The following is a 12,853-nucleotide window of genomic DNA, read 5'->3' as shown; positions in this document are numbered from 1 at the left end:
AAATTAACCGATATTATCCATGGGGGGGAGTCAACGAGCTGATCCTTGTTAAGCCAAGCGTAATTTCAATTTACGCCCAGCGTAAATCAAAGTTCCAGCCCCCTATAAAAGGATGTCGAGGGCAACCGAGTTCTTTGCACATTTCTTCCCTTTCTCTCGCGTTTTTGCATCGTTTTTCATGCAAGAATTATCCTGAAGCCCCGATATCATTCCCGAGCCCCGAAGCAAGTTCCGAATCCCCGAAGATCCTGAGAAGTGCAATTCTCGAGCCGAAGCTCGGCCCGCGAGGAGTCCGGTTTTTGTGAAGATCTTCTAGATTTTCCGAAGAATACTACTTCTATAAGCCGTAGTGCTGTCTGATCATCTTCTGATCAAGTGAGTGTGTGGTTACTTTCTTCTAACGCATAATTATAAAGTACTTTATACGAAATACGTGTTATGTGTATATTTTGTGTTATATGTGTGAATGTATATTCACTTTCTTCTATCTCATAGATACGATTTATTCTCTATGAAATATGTATTATGTGTATGTGTCTCATATGTTGTTTTGGAATATGTATTGAATGAGAATGCTATACAGGTTTTAACCTATGTATAAAAATATATATTTTTATCTACTAATATGTTAGGTAGAACATGGCTAGATAGTTGTGTGTGTTGGGTATTTGATGTTGCGTCTTGGGCTCGCCTCTTAGCCCATTTTGTATACGGTATGGGCGGTCCATCCGTAACTTGTTTTATTAGGGTTTGTGTATTAATAGATGATTGCATGCATCTTTTTGGGAACTGATAGATCGTTTTTTTACGTGTAATTAAGAAGATCTCTTTTGTAACCCTAAAATCCTCTACAGCGGAAGTTCTTTATCGAGCTCTGGTGAGGATTGAACGTTCTAATCATTCGACTCATTCAGATCCATTCTTGAGTATTGTTTCATTGTCTTACTTTCATTATCTACCTGTTGCAAAGATCTAATCGATCAAAGAGTTTTTATATCTCATCAATTGGTATCAGAGCAGGAGGCTGTGTAATTCATACACATCTCTTCTGTGAAAGAAGTTATTAGGGTTTATTCCACATTAACTAATATTTATTGAGCCGTCACTCCATAATTGACGTATCTCATTACTTATTCATTTTGCCCTAATATTATATATTACAAGTCTGATCTTTCAAACAGGTTAAACGATCAAGCATGGACGATTCTCAATCAAATCCTATCAACATCTCAAATAGTATTGGGTCAACAACAAAGATTCCTATCCTTTACACCCAGGATTACAAAGTCTGGGCACATCACTTTGAAGATTATATCGTTGGATCTGAAGACAATGGATATCTTATTTCGGAAGCAATCGTGTCTGGACCATTCGCTCATTCAGCAACGTCAAGAATCATTAAAACTCAGAAAGAGTATAATGATCTGTTGAAAGACGTAAAAGATGTTGCCCAAGACGAAAAGGATAAATTTCAGTGCAATATTAAAGCATTGAGACTAATCAGATTCGCTCTTCAATCTGACACTTTCAGGCTGGTGAGTTCGTGCAGCACTGCTAAAGAAATATGGGATAGGCTGCGAGAGCTATATTCCACAGACGAAGATCTCGAGCATTCAATTCAAACCTTACTTTTGTCTGAATTTGGTGAATTTAAGCAGAACCCTGAAGAAACTGTCACTCAGATGTTTGATCGCTTTAATCATCTTCTTAGTAAGATGATTAAACACGATATTGAAAGGAAGTTGATTGAACAAAAGGTTACGTTTTTAAACGGTCTTAGATCTGAGTGGAGAGCAGTTGTGTCCACTGTTAAAGCACATGAGCAATTCAAATCTTACTCATTAGCAAAGCTGGTAGGGATTTTGAAATCCCAAGAAAAGATTGTCTTGCAGGAGAAAAATGTGGTTTCGAGCTTGGGGTCATTGGCACTTCTGTCCAAAAGCAAAGGCGTGATGGAAGATGAAGACCTTAACTTAGAAGACTATGACCTTACCTCTGAAGACTATGCAATGATGGTGTCAAACCCGAAAAGGTTCATCAAGAAAAGGTTCCCTACCAATAAGAACCGAAATTGGCAGGGAAGTTATAGTTCTGAAAAGGTCAGGGAAGAACCAAAGACAGAAGAACCAAAGAAAGAACTGAAAGCTGAAGGAGATTCGGGAGTGAACTGCTACTATTGTGGAGGAAAGAACCACTATTGCAAAGACTGTGTCCTAAAGAAAATGGCAGAAAAGGATGAGGAGAAAGATGAAGAAGCTATGTTAATGAAAAAGCTGGAAGAGATAAAGAGAAAGAAAACTATCACTAACCCTTCAATGAATGCTTTAGTTGTACAGGGTTCTGTAGCGGATGATGAGTTCGGTGGCGTGGAGGTCTGGTCAACCGAATCTGAGGATGATGAAGTCAGGAAGCCATTTCATGGAAAGGCTTATGTTGTGAAAGATGAAGGAAGCGGTGGAAAGTGCTTGATGGTGTCGGATGTATCCCAAATGAGGGGATAAAACACAGACAGTGGGAATAGAGACATGAAGGAGCGAGAGGACTTGTGTTTCACAGCAAAACCTCTCAGCGTGCAGTTTAATGAGCTTGATGAATTAATCAAGAAGGTACAATCTATTTTTGTTTCATTCAAAGTCCCACAAAACTCATATGAAAAAGAATTAAAAAATGTAAATTCAAGAATCTCTCATCTAGATAGCAGTTTAACTCAAACACGGGTCACCAATTCTAACCTAACTGACCAAATAAGCAGGGTGTCTTCAAAGAGTGAAGAACGGAGGATGTGGATAGAGCTGAAGGAGTCGGAGCTGATCAAATCCAAAGACGAAAACATTTATTTGCAAAGAGACAATTTAAAACTTTTGAAACAAAGAAATGTGTTTTGTTTGATTGCTAAGCGTCTTTATTCTAACATTACTCAACTTCATCTTAACTGCGAAATAGGACAGAAAATTCATCGCATGATTTTGCCCTTCCTTGAGTTTCAGGAAGATGAAATCGACGCTGAAGCATACAATTGCGAAAGTGTAGTTTCGTCTGAGGATGTAAATCTGACTTATATGTATGGCCTAGACAAAATCGAATCTTTCATAAAGTCCAAGGACCATAAGGACATGCTGAAAAACCTTTTGGATGAAAATGATAAACTGAATCTAAGGACCGAAACCATACAAAAGTTTGACTCATTGAATGCCAATTTGAGCTCAGAAAAAGAAAATTAATGTTGAAAATGCATCTGAACTTAATGAGGATGATGATATGAGTGAAATTTCTGTAGAGGATGAAGTTGATTGTTCTAAGTTTGTCAAGAGCGAACCCGAAAACCACAAAAATCTTATCTCAGAAAATTCTGTGGAGTTTGCTCGCTTGTCCCAACAAAAGTCCCCGATCCTTGAAGAAAAGGTTGTTGTATACCAAAAGGTAAGGACAACTCCAAATCAGGTGTATAAGGTCACAGGTGTAACCGAACATCAGACAGCCGAACTCACAGCCATTGTAAACGAAGATAATGCTGATGGTTGTGATGAGTTCTTCTGGTCCGCCCCTATCGACAATGCTGATGAAACAGTTGGTCGATCAGAGAGAACATCCTGGAAAACAAAAGGAAGATATATTCCAGAGCCGCTGAACAAGTCTGATAACTTTGACGTGCCAAGTACTAGTGGCACTAAATAAATCCCATTAGATGAAATCACCCCTTCTACCGAAAACTCATCTACAACAAACGAACCTATTGTTCAAAAGCCAAAACAAAAGGCGAATATTCACAGGCAACCCAAACAGGTGAAAAACAAAAAGCAACAGAGGAATCTGAGATACAAGAAGAATCTCTCAGAGCGAAAACAGTTCTGGCAATCTCAAAACGATCATTTTTCTGATCATAATAGGAAGTCAGAGAAAAGGGAAATTAGAGCGCAAAAAGGTATTCACAACCGAAAGCATAGGTTCGGCTCAGAACACACAAACAACCGAAAGCATAGGTTCGGCTTAGAGCACTCAAGCAACCGAAAGCACAGGTTCGGTCCCGAGAGCAGAGGTTATCAAGGCTCAAGGTTCGGTCTCTCCCATGACCACCAACAAAAGAGTCACCTAGATTATCAAGTCAAGCAAAATTCTCAATCTAAATTCTCTCTTTCTAATTCTTCTCAACCCCATTCTAAATCCAATTCTGTTCAAACTCAGAATCCAAAATCTTCAGCAGATTTGAAAGGAAAATCGAAGGTTTCCTCGGTCAAGAGTGATCAAAAGAATCCCAAAGTTCAAACACATGAACCTGAAATCAAACCAACTGCAACAAATCCCAATAAAATTAAAATTTACACCATTCAAAAGAAAAATGAAACAACGTTAATAAAAAGAACATATTTCGTTGATATCTCTCTCACTATTCCTGTTCCTGTGAAAGGCTCACGTGGACCCAAGAAACTTTGGGTTCCTAAATCTGCTTAATTTTTGCAGGTTATCAGTGACGAGCAGTTCGACGAAGAATGGTATATTGACAGTGGATGCTCGCGTCACATGACAGGAAGGAAAGAAGAGCTGAGGGAATTTTGATATCTTTCAAATGGTGGAAATGTCAAGTTTGGGAACAACTCGTATAGCACGATTAAAGGTTATGGTATGATAACGAATGGAGACTTCACAATAAGAAAGGTTGCATATGTTGAAGGACTGCAACACAATCTCATCAGTGTGTCTCAGCTTGTTGGAGGTACCGGTCTTAATGTTTCATTTGATGATGAGGGTTCGAAAATCATAGAGAAGAAGACAAAAAGGGTAATTCTCAAATCGGAGCGCAAAGGCGAAATGTTTCCTCTCAATCTCAAACCTATCAAAGGAAACCCAGCTATTTGTCTGTTATCCAAAGTACATTCTGATGAAAGCTGGTTGTGGCACCGAAGGCTCTCCCATCTCAATTTCAAGGATATTAATAAACTCGTCACAGGAGGTCATGTTAGGGGTCTTCCATTGCTTAAGTTTGATCGAGAACATTTGTGTGCTGCATGTGAAATGAGGAAGCAAAGTCGTCAAAGTCACACATCCATCATAAACACAAAGGTTGTTGAACCACTTGAGTTAATTCACATTGACTTGTGTGGTCCATCTTCTATTGAAAGCATAGGCGGTAGCAAGTATATTCTTGTTATTGTCGATGACTTTTCACGTTTTACATGGGTGTTCTTTCTGAAGCACAAATCTGAGGCAACTCACAAGCTGAAGCTGTTTATCAAGCAAGTTGAAGTGCAGCTGAAGAAAGTTGTACGAAACATTAGAAGCGACAATGGGCTGGAGTTCAAAAATAAAGAATTTGAAGACTTTCTAGCAGAAAAAGGAAGCAGTCACAACTTCTCCGCTCCCTACACCCCTCAACAAAACGGAATTGTCGAAAGACGAAACCGATCTTTGTGTGAGGCGGCCAGAACCATGTTAAGTTTCGCTTCCTTACCATTATATTTATGGGCTGATGCTATTTCTGAAGCTTGTTTTACACAGAACAGGTCCTATCTCAATAAGTGTTTCACTCTCACCCCTTATGAGATCATCAACAACAAAAAACCGAATGTCAAATTCTTCCACGTGTTCGGCTCACGATGCTTTATCTTCAATTCCAAAGAACATCGTAACAAGTTCGAGCCGATGAAGGAATTTTTCTGGGATACTCTCTAACTTCAAAAGCATATCAGGTCTTAAACAAGCGTTCAAGGAAGATTGAAGAGACATATTATGTGACTTTCGATGACAACTTCGTCAAAAGGATAAACGTTACTGAAGAAGCAATTGGAGAAATTTTCACTCAGACAAGTCATGTTACGGCCTCGATTGCTAATTTGTTTGAGCAGTTTGTGGAGTTGTTCAATGAACCTGAGAAAGCTACTCTCTCGGAAGCCAAGGTAGCAGATAACAAAATCAACCATCTGAAGCAAATCGTCGATGAAGCTGCCAAACAACTGGGTGACGGAGAATCAGCTCCAAATAAAACTTGTCAGCACAATGCATCAGTTAAGGGGGAGGATACATCCTCTTCAAAACAGTCAAGCTTGCCAGTTGAGGGGGAGCACTCTAGTCCTATAGCACCCGAAGGTACTGTAGCACCCGAACGCTCCACAGCACCCGAAGGCACTGTAGCACCTGAAGGTACTGTAGCACCCGAACGCTCCACAGAACCTGAAGGCACTGTAGCACCCGAACGCTCCACAACACCTGAAGGCACTGTAGCACCCGAAGGTACTGTAGCACCCGAACGCTCCACAACACCTGAAGGTATTGTAGCAACCGAATGTTCAAAACCGTCAGAGAGCACAACTACACCCGAAAGTCCTACTACACCAGAAAGCTCATCATTCGAGGGGGAGAATGCCAATACATTTTATGACGAAGATAGTCAATCAGAATTGGAAGAATTGGTGAACGCTGAATTGGATCCTTCCTATGATCCAAATTACCCTCCTCTTGTCAAATGGACTAGAGATCATCTTGTTTCACAGGTTGTGGGTGATGTCTCTGAAAAGGTGTTGACCAGATCTCAACTGAAGGCAAAACAAACTCCTTTATTTTCCAAAGTTGAGTTCTGCATGTTTAATTCTTTCGTCTCAAAGGTTGAACCAAAGACAGTACACACCGCTCTTGATCACTCTGATTGGGTTCAAGCTATGCAAGACGAACTTAATGAGTTCGAAAGAAATAAAGTTTGGTGTCTCATTCCAACTCCTCAAGATGCCTCCGTTGTTGGTCTCAAATGGGTCTTTAGAAATAAAATGGACAAGGAAGGTAACGTAATAAGGAACAAAGCTCGTTTAGTGGTGAAAGGATATTGCCAGGAAAAAGGAATTGATTATGAAGAGACTTTCGCTCCAGTTGCAAGGCTGGAATCTGTTCGAATATTTCTTGCCTATGCAGCACACAAAAACTTCAAGGTCTACCAAATGGACGTCAAATGCGCTTTTCTGAATGGAGAACTTGAAGAAATGGTCTACGTGGAGCAACCTCCTGGTTTTGTCAATGAGAAGTTCCCAAATCACTGCTATATTCTGGACAAGGCAGTTTACGGTCTGAAACAAGCACCTAGGGCCTGGTATGAAACGCTAACTAAGTTTTTAAAGATGTCCAAATTCAAACAAGGTTCGGTTGACCCAACCTTCTTTCGTAAGAAGGAAGGTAACCACCTTATGATTGTACAAATCTATGTCGATGATATCATCTTTGGCTCAACGAATCCCAGCTTAACAGCTGAATTCAGAAAGCTGATGAAGACTAAATTTGAAATGAGCTCCATGGGTCCGATTAATTTTTTCCTTGGTTTAAATACTAGACAGGGACCCGAAGGCATCTTTATCAACCAGGAAGCATACACCAAAACTCTTCTTGCCAAATTTGGTATGATGGGAGACTCAAAGGTCAAAGTTCCAATAGCATTCGACACCAAACTCACACCTTCGCTGGAGAAACCAGCAGTTGACATTACGCTATACCGCCAGATGATTGGGTCCTTAATGTATCTTACTGCTAGCAGGCCTGATATCATGTTTTATGTATGTTATTGTGTTAGGTTTCAAGCAAATCCTCGAGAAACACATATGCTTGCAGTGAAAAATATACTCAGGTATCTGAAGCGAACTACCTATATTGGTCTATGGTATCCATCAAACTCAGGCTTCTTTGTTCAAGCCTTCTCTGATGCAGACCTTGGAGGATGCGGTTTAGACAGGAAAAGCACCACAGGTGGTTACCAATTCCTTGATGGGAAGTTGGTTAGATGGCAGTCAAAGAAGCAAACCTGCGTTTCCCTTTCTACAGCCGAAGCAGAGTACATCGCAGCCGCTTCTTGCACATCTCAAGTCATTTGGATCCAAAGCTAGCTCAGAGATTATGGACTCAACATGAAAAAGATCCCACTATATTGCGATTCAGAAAGTGCAATTAGGATCTGTCATAACCCGGTGCAACACTCTAAGACCAAGCATATAGCACTGAGGTATCACTTCATTAAGGATCATGTGGAGGATGGAAATGTCGAAATTCACTTTGTTCGAACCACTGATCAACTGGCCGATATTTTCACCAAATCCCTACCTGAAGCAAGTTTCAATAAGATCCTTCAAGGACTAGGAATGATGGAATCAGAATCGGTACCAAAAACACCATCTCAAAGTTAAAAGTTAGAAGCGAAATGAACCGAACGCTCGGTCTATTTCGGGTTCGGTTCACATGGGAATCGAAATGAACCGAACGCTCGGTCTATTTCGGGTTCGGTCCCATCGCACATATTTTTGCTCTATCTCAAAAAGGTGTTGTCTATGGTTGTATCCTTTTGTAAAAAGTTGTTTTCCAAAAAAATCCAAATTTTTTTTTGAACCGAAATGAACCGAGCGTTCGATCCATTTCAGGTTCGGTTCTAATTTTTTTTTTATTATTTATTTTATTCTGTTTGGTTTTTCTCTTTTCAAAAACTTAAAATCTCCAAAAATATTTTTTATGTTACTTTCATTCTTGTTTAAATATCGATGGGACAGGTTTCGTTCTCACACTTTATAATAGTTAAGCGTCCCTAGAAGCATGCTGTTGCATGTTGTCCAAAGCCTCAACTGATTTTGAATAAAAGACTTAATGACTAGGTATATACAAACCTTGTCTTCCCAATAAGGCTGCTCCATTTAATGTTGAGCTACCTTACTCTTTTCTCATATGGGTTAAGAGTTTACTGCTTGGTCACTATTTTCAGCAGAGGTACTATAGTTTCTCTTCACAACCTCAATATTTTTCTCCATCATATTTCGGTTCCATATCGTAACCCTTGAGACTCTCAGAATTAACCACTGAGGTTTATGGTTACACAATCTCTGTGTTTATGATCTGAGCCTCGTGTCACTACGTGCTTAGTGAAACCCAAAATTCAATACCTAACATGAATTGACGGTAAACATGAAATCTCTTTTTGTTGTGAGATTCTTATGAAATTGTTACTTAACATAACATTTATTCCCTTAGAATCCAGTTTTAATTTTTTTTTTTTTGAGACTTCATCATCACACATCTTCAATAAGTCACTATATACAAATCCCAACCTACTTGTTCAACAGACCACATCGGTCTCACAGGTACTTCATTTACTCTCGGTCTTATGTCAAGATCTGGGATTCTAAACTGAAGCGAAAGCCACCCTTTTAAGCCTTATAAAAAGATGCCTTTCAACATTTCTTAATAAGTGATTGATCGTAATTCAACAGGAATCCATACAGACACTTTAAGGTCTCTCTTGACCTTGAAGAAAGTGATTCGTGCCCGGGATCAACTGTTTTGTGTCTATATTGACATCACAAATTCCCACATACATATTGCTTTATTTCCTTTTCTTTGACACTCTATGCACGAAAATCTTTGATTTTCCAAAAATCTCGTTCGGTTCCATCATAATCCTGTGTTTGGATGACAGCTATTTAACAGATAAGATGCTGACTCAGCCGACAGAGTAACGGCTTCAATAGTGAGTTGACGGGCACGTGTGCAAAATGGAATAGTTTTTCTCTCTCATGCGTAATCATCGGGGGTGCCAACCGTCGTGCTTCTGTCACATCCAGAACCGTTTCATGTATCAAGAAGATTTGGGGGATGCTTCTTCTCTTTCCTCTACCCACAGTATAAAAGGAACACCTCTGCTTCATTCCATACTTACAGCAATCAAAAATCAAACGAGCAAAATCAGGCGATTTATACACTACTGTTCATCATCTTTCACATTCAACAATGGCGGACTCTTCCTATGTTCAGGAAACCTCTTCCCGCACCAACATTCTTCCCATCCGCGCTCAACAAAGTCTGGTGATCGATTTAAACCCTAAAGCTTACGAGAATTATATGTATCCCATGGTGGAGTGTCTCAAATACTCTCCATTGGTGCTAGCTCTTTCCAAGGTCGAGATTGTGCCCATGGTATGCCTTTCCCAGGTCTTCTCCACTGCCCATTATGATAGATCAGTGGATCGAATCTACTTCGACCTTCTTTCTCACAAGACCTCCATCTCCAAGCAACAATTCTACTGGCTCCTAGGTTTAGAAGCCGATGAATCTAGGGTTAATCCCGATTCCATCACAGTAGGATAGTTATTTTCGATGTTCTACAACATGGGCTACACGGAAATTCTCACGACAGTCACTAAGTTCAAGAAGTCGTGTCTTCCTCCTCCATGGAATGGTTTCTTCACCATTCTGTTCAAAGGGATCTCTGAGCGCAGTTCTGGTTCTGATGGGGCCAGCAAGTTGTTCATGACCATTCTCTATGGTCTATATCATCGCATCAACCTCGACTACGGCTCGGTTCTCTGGCAACAACTCATTCAGAGCCTAGCCTCCTCCTCTCGCCACACTGAAGTGTCATACGCCAGATTTTGGACGCTGATCACCAAGTGGGCCATGGATAAACTTCATGTTCCAACAGTTGCAGATTCCCTTCTCTCCTCCATCACTGTCTTCCACACCACCAAGATCATCGTTACTGATCCGACCAAGTTCTCCTTCGTCGGATCCATTCCGGATTCTATGTCCGATGGTGTGTCCAAGGAGAGCGTTATAATGAAGGCCTACAAGGACTTTTGTCCTTCGGGTCCACGAGAACTTTCTGCAGAAATGGTTCAGTCCATTAATGATGCAGATAAACCAGTTGCTAGAGGGAAGAAACCCGAGAAAGGGAAGATCAAGAAAGCAGCAAAGGGGGCAAAGGGTCCTTCTCCTAAGAAGCGAAAACCCTCAAAGACAGATCTTTACCCCCCAGCGAAGAAGAAGAAAGCACAACCGAAGAGGAAACTTATTCTCTCTTCTTCATCCAGCGATTCAGAAGATAACCACTCTAACTCAGACAAGTCGGCTAGAGGCGAAACTCCTCCTCACTCGCCTGCTCATGAGGTACCTGTTTCATCAAAACCTCCTTCCCCTTCTCCTATCTCCACCTCCTCCATTCCCACCATAACCTCTTCCATTCCCATCATAACCTCCTCCATTTCCATTCCCTCCATATCTAACCCTATTTCTATTCCCCCCATAACTACCTCTACTACCATTTCACCCACAACTACTTCCATACCCCCACCAATCTTCACAGAAGCCATGAAAACCACCACCAGTGAGGTTCCAACCAACGTATCTGATACGGGGGTTCGAACTTCACAACCCGAACCCACTTCGGTTCCCGAACCCACTACCAATACCGAACCATCCGCCGCACCCTTATCTCCCACTCCATCTGCTGAAACCGAAACCTTTTTGGGAGGGGAGGATATGGTTTTTGATTCCATCTACTACAACCCCTACCAACTTCAAAGTGATGATGATGATGATGCTCCAGTTACTAAAAAGCACATCAAGGAACTCCACGAGAAGATTGATAATCTTGTGGCTTCTTCCTCTTCCTCAACATCTCACTTTTCGGAGGCTGCCATTCAGGGAATGGTAGAATCTCTCTCCAAAGTACACGAAACCTCCATCAACTCAGCTGCTGCTGCCATTGATAAATCGACAAAGGCTAGTGCTGCTGCGACCGAAAAAGTCGAAAAACTATTTCAAGATGCCCAGATCTGGCTGGAGTCTTTGCAGGCGGCATCAGAAACAAACACCAAGAAGATTCGCACCATTGAGGAGAAGCTGGTCCATTCTTTCGAAACCGAAAAATACCAATTTGCCAGCTTCCGCTAGAACCTTAAAGAAGACAATCAATCTTTTCAATCTTCGGTTGCGGATCGTCTTCTTACCCTTCAAGCCACTCTTGCCGCCGAGTCCACTACAAAGGACAAGATTGCTCGAAAATCTTTCGAGCTTACTGTTGCAACTCATCAGCTCTCCCAATCCAAGAAGGAGATCGATTCTCTTCGGTCTGAGAAAGCTGTGGTCAGGAGTTGTATTTCAGATGTCCATGGAGCTCTGTCTAACATTATCGAAGCCCATCATCCGATTCTTAACTATTCGGTGAGGTGCACTCTTGCATAGAAGCTCGCTCCTGCTCTTTCCCTGCTTAGCCACATTAAAGGCATTCCTGGGCAGGAGGACCATCCGAAACAAGGGGGAGAAGGGAAGCCCACATGTAACGACCCAAAATTTAAGACCAAAAATTTCTTTTAATAAATCATTACTTAAAGTAAAGTCATCATTCCAAAACATAATATGAGTATAAGTTTACAAAACACATGTTCATTATCAGAGTAAACATTCCCAGGCTGCCTAATCTATGGTCTGTGCCATGCGATCACCCCGAGCTCTTCCCTCCGCTACCAGAAGTACCGGAAACCAAAACTGAAAACCGTAAGCACGAAGCTTAGTGAGTTCCCCGCCCTACCACATACCATGCATAACGACGTACTGCACATACTTGGCCACGCCCCCTATCTTGGGCCTCGCCCCTACCTCGGGCCTCGCCCGCTACAACGGCCCCGCCGCTCCAGGCCCCGCCTGGCTTCGAGCCCCGCTCGGATACAGATCTGTTTTACTTAGGCCTCGCCTGTCACAGGGCCTCGCCCGCCAACAAATAATAACACATAAACATTTCACAACACATAACTATCACGTACAACTGGTTCTGTCCTAAGGTCTCGCCTATCCTGGGCCTCGCCCCTATCCTGCTACTGATGAGTCATGGAACCCTGTCCACGCTACTAATGGTAGTGAGGTACGGGCCTAGCCCACTCTCACTCCTGTTCTAGTTCAGGCCTCGCCCCTATTCTGCTACTAATGAGATAGGGAACCCCATCCACACTCTGCTACTGGTGAGATACGGGACCTCGCCCCCACTCACCTCCCTACCAGGCACATACATGTATCACACAGACAACAAGTATAACTATCATATAAACAATTCCTTGGACACCCGCCC

This window comes from Lactuca saligna, chromosome 8, assembly GCF_052625555.1.
Source record: "Lactuca saligna cultivar CGN05327 chromosome 8, ASM5262555v1, whole genome shotgun sequence".
Lineage (NCBI taxonomy): Eukaryota > Viridiplantae > Streptophyta > Magnoliopsida > Asterales > Asteraceae > Lactuca > Lactuca saligna.
Note: the sequence above shows the minus strand (reverse complement) of the source record.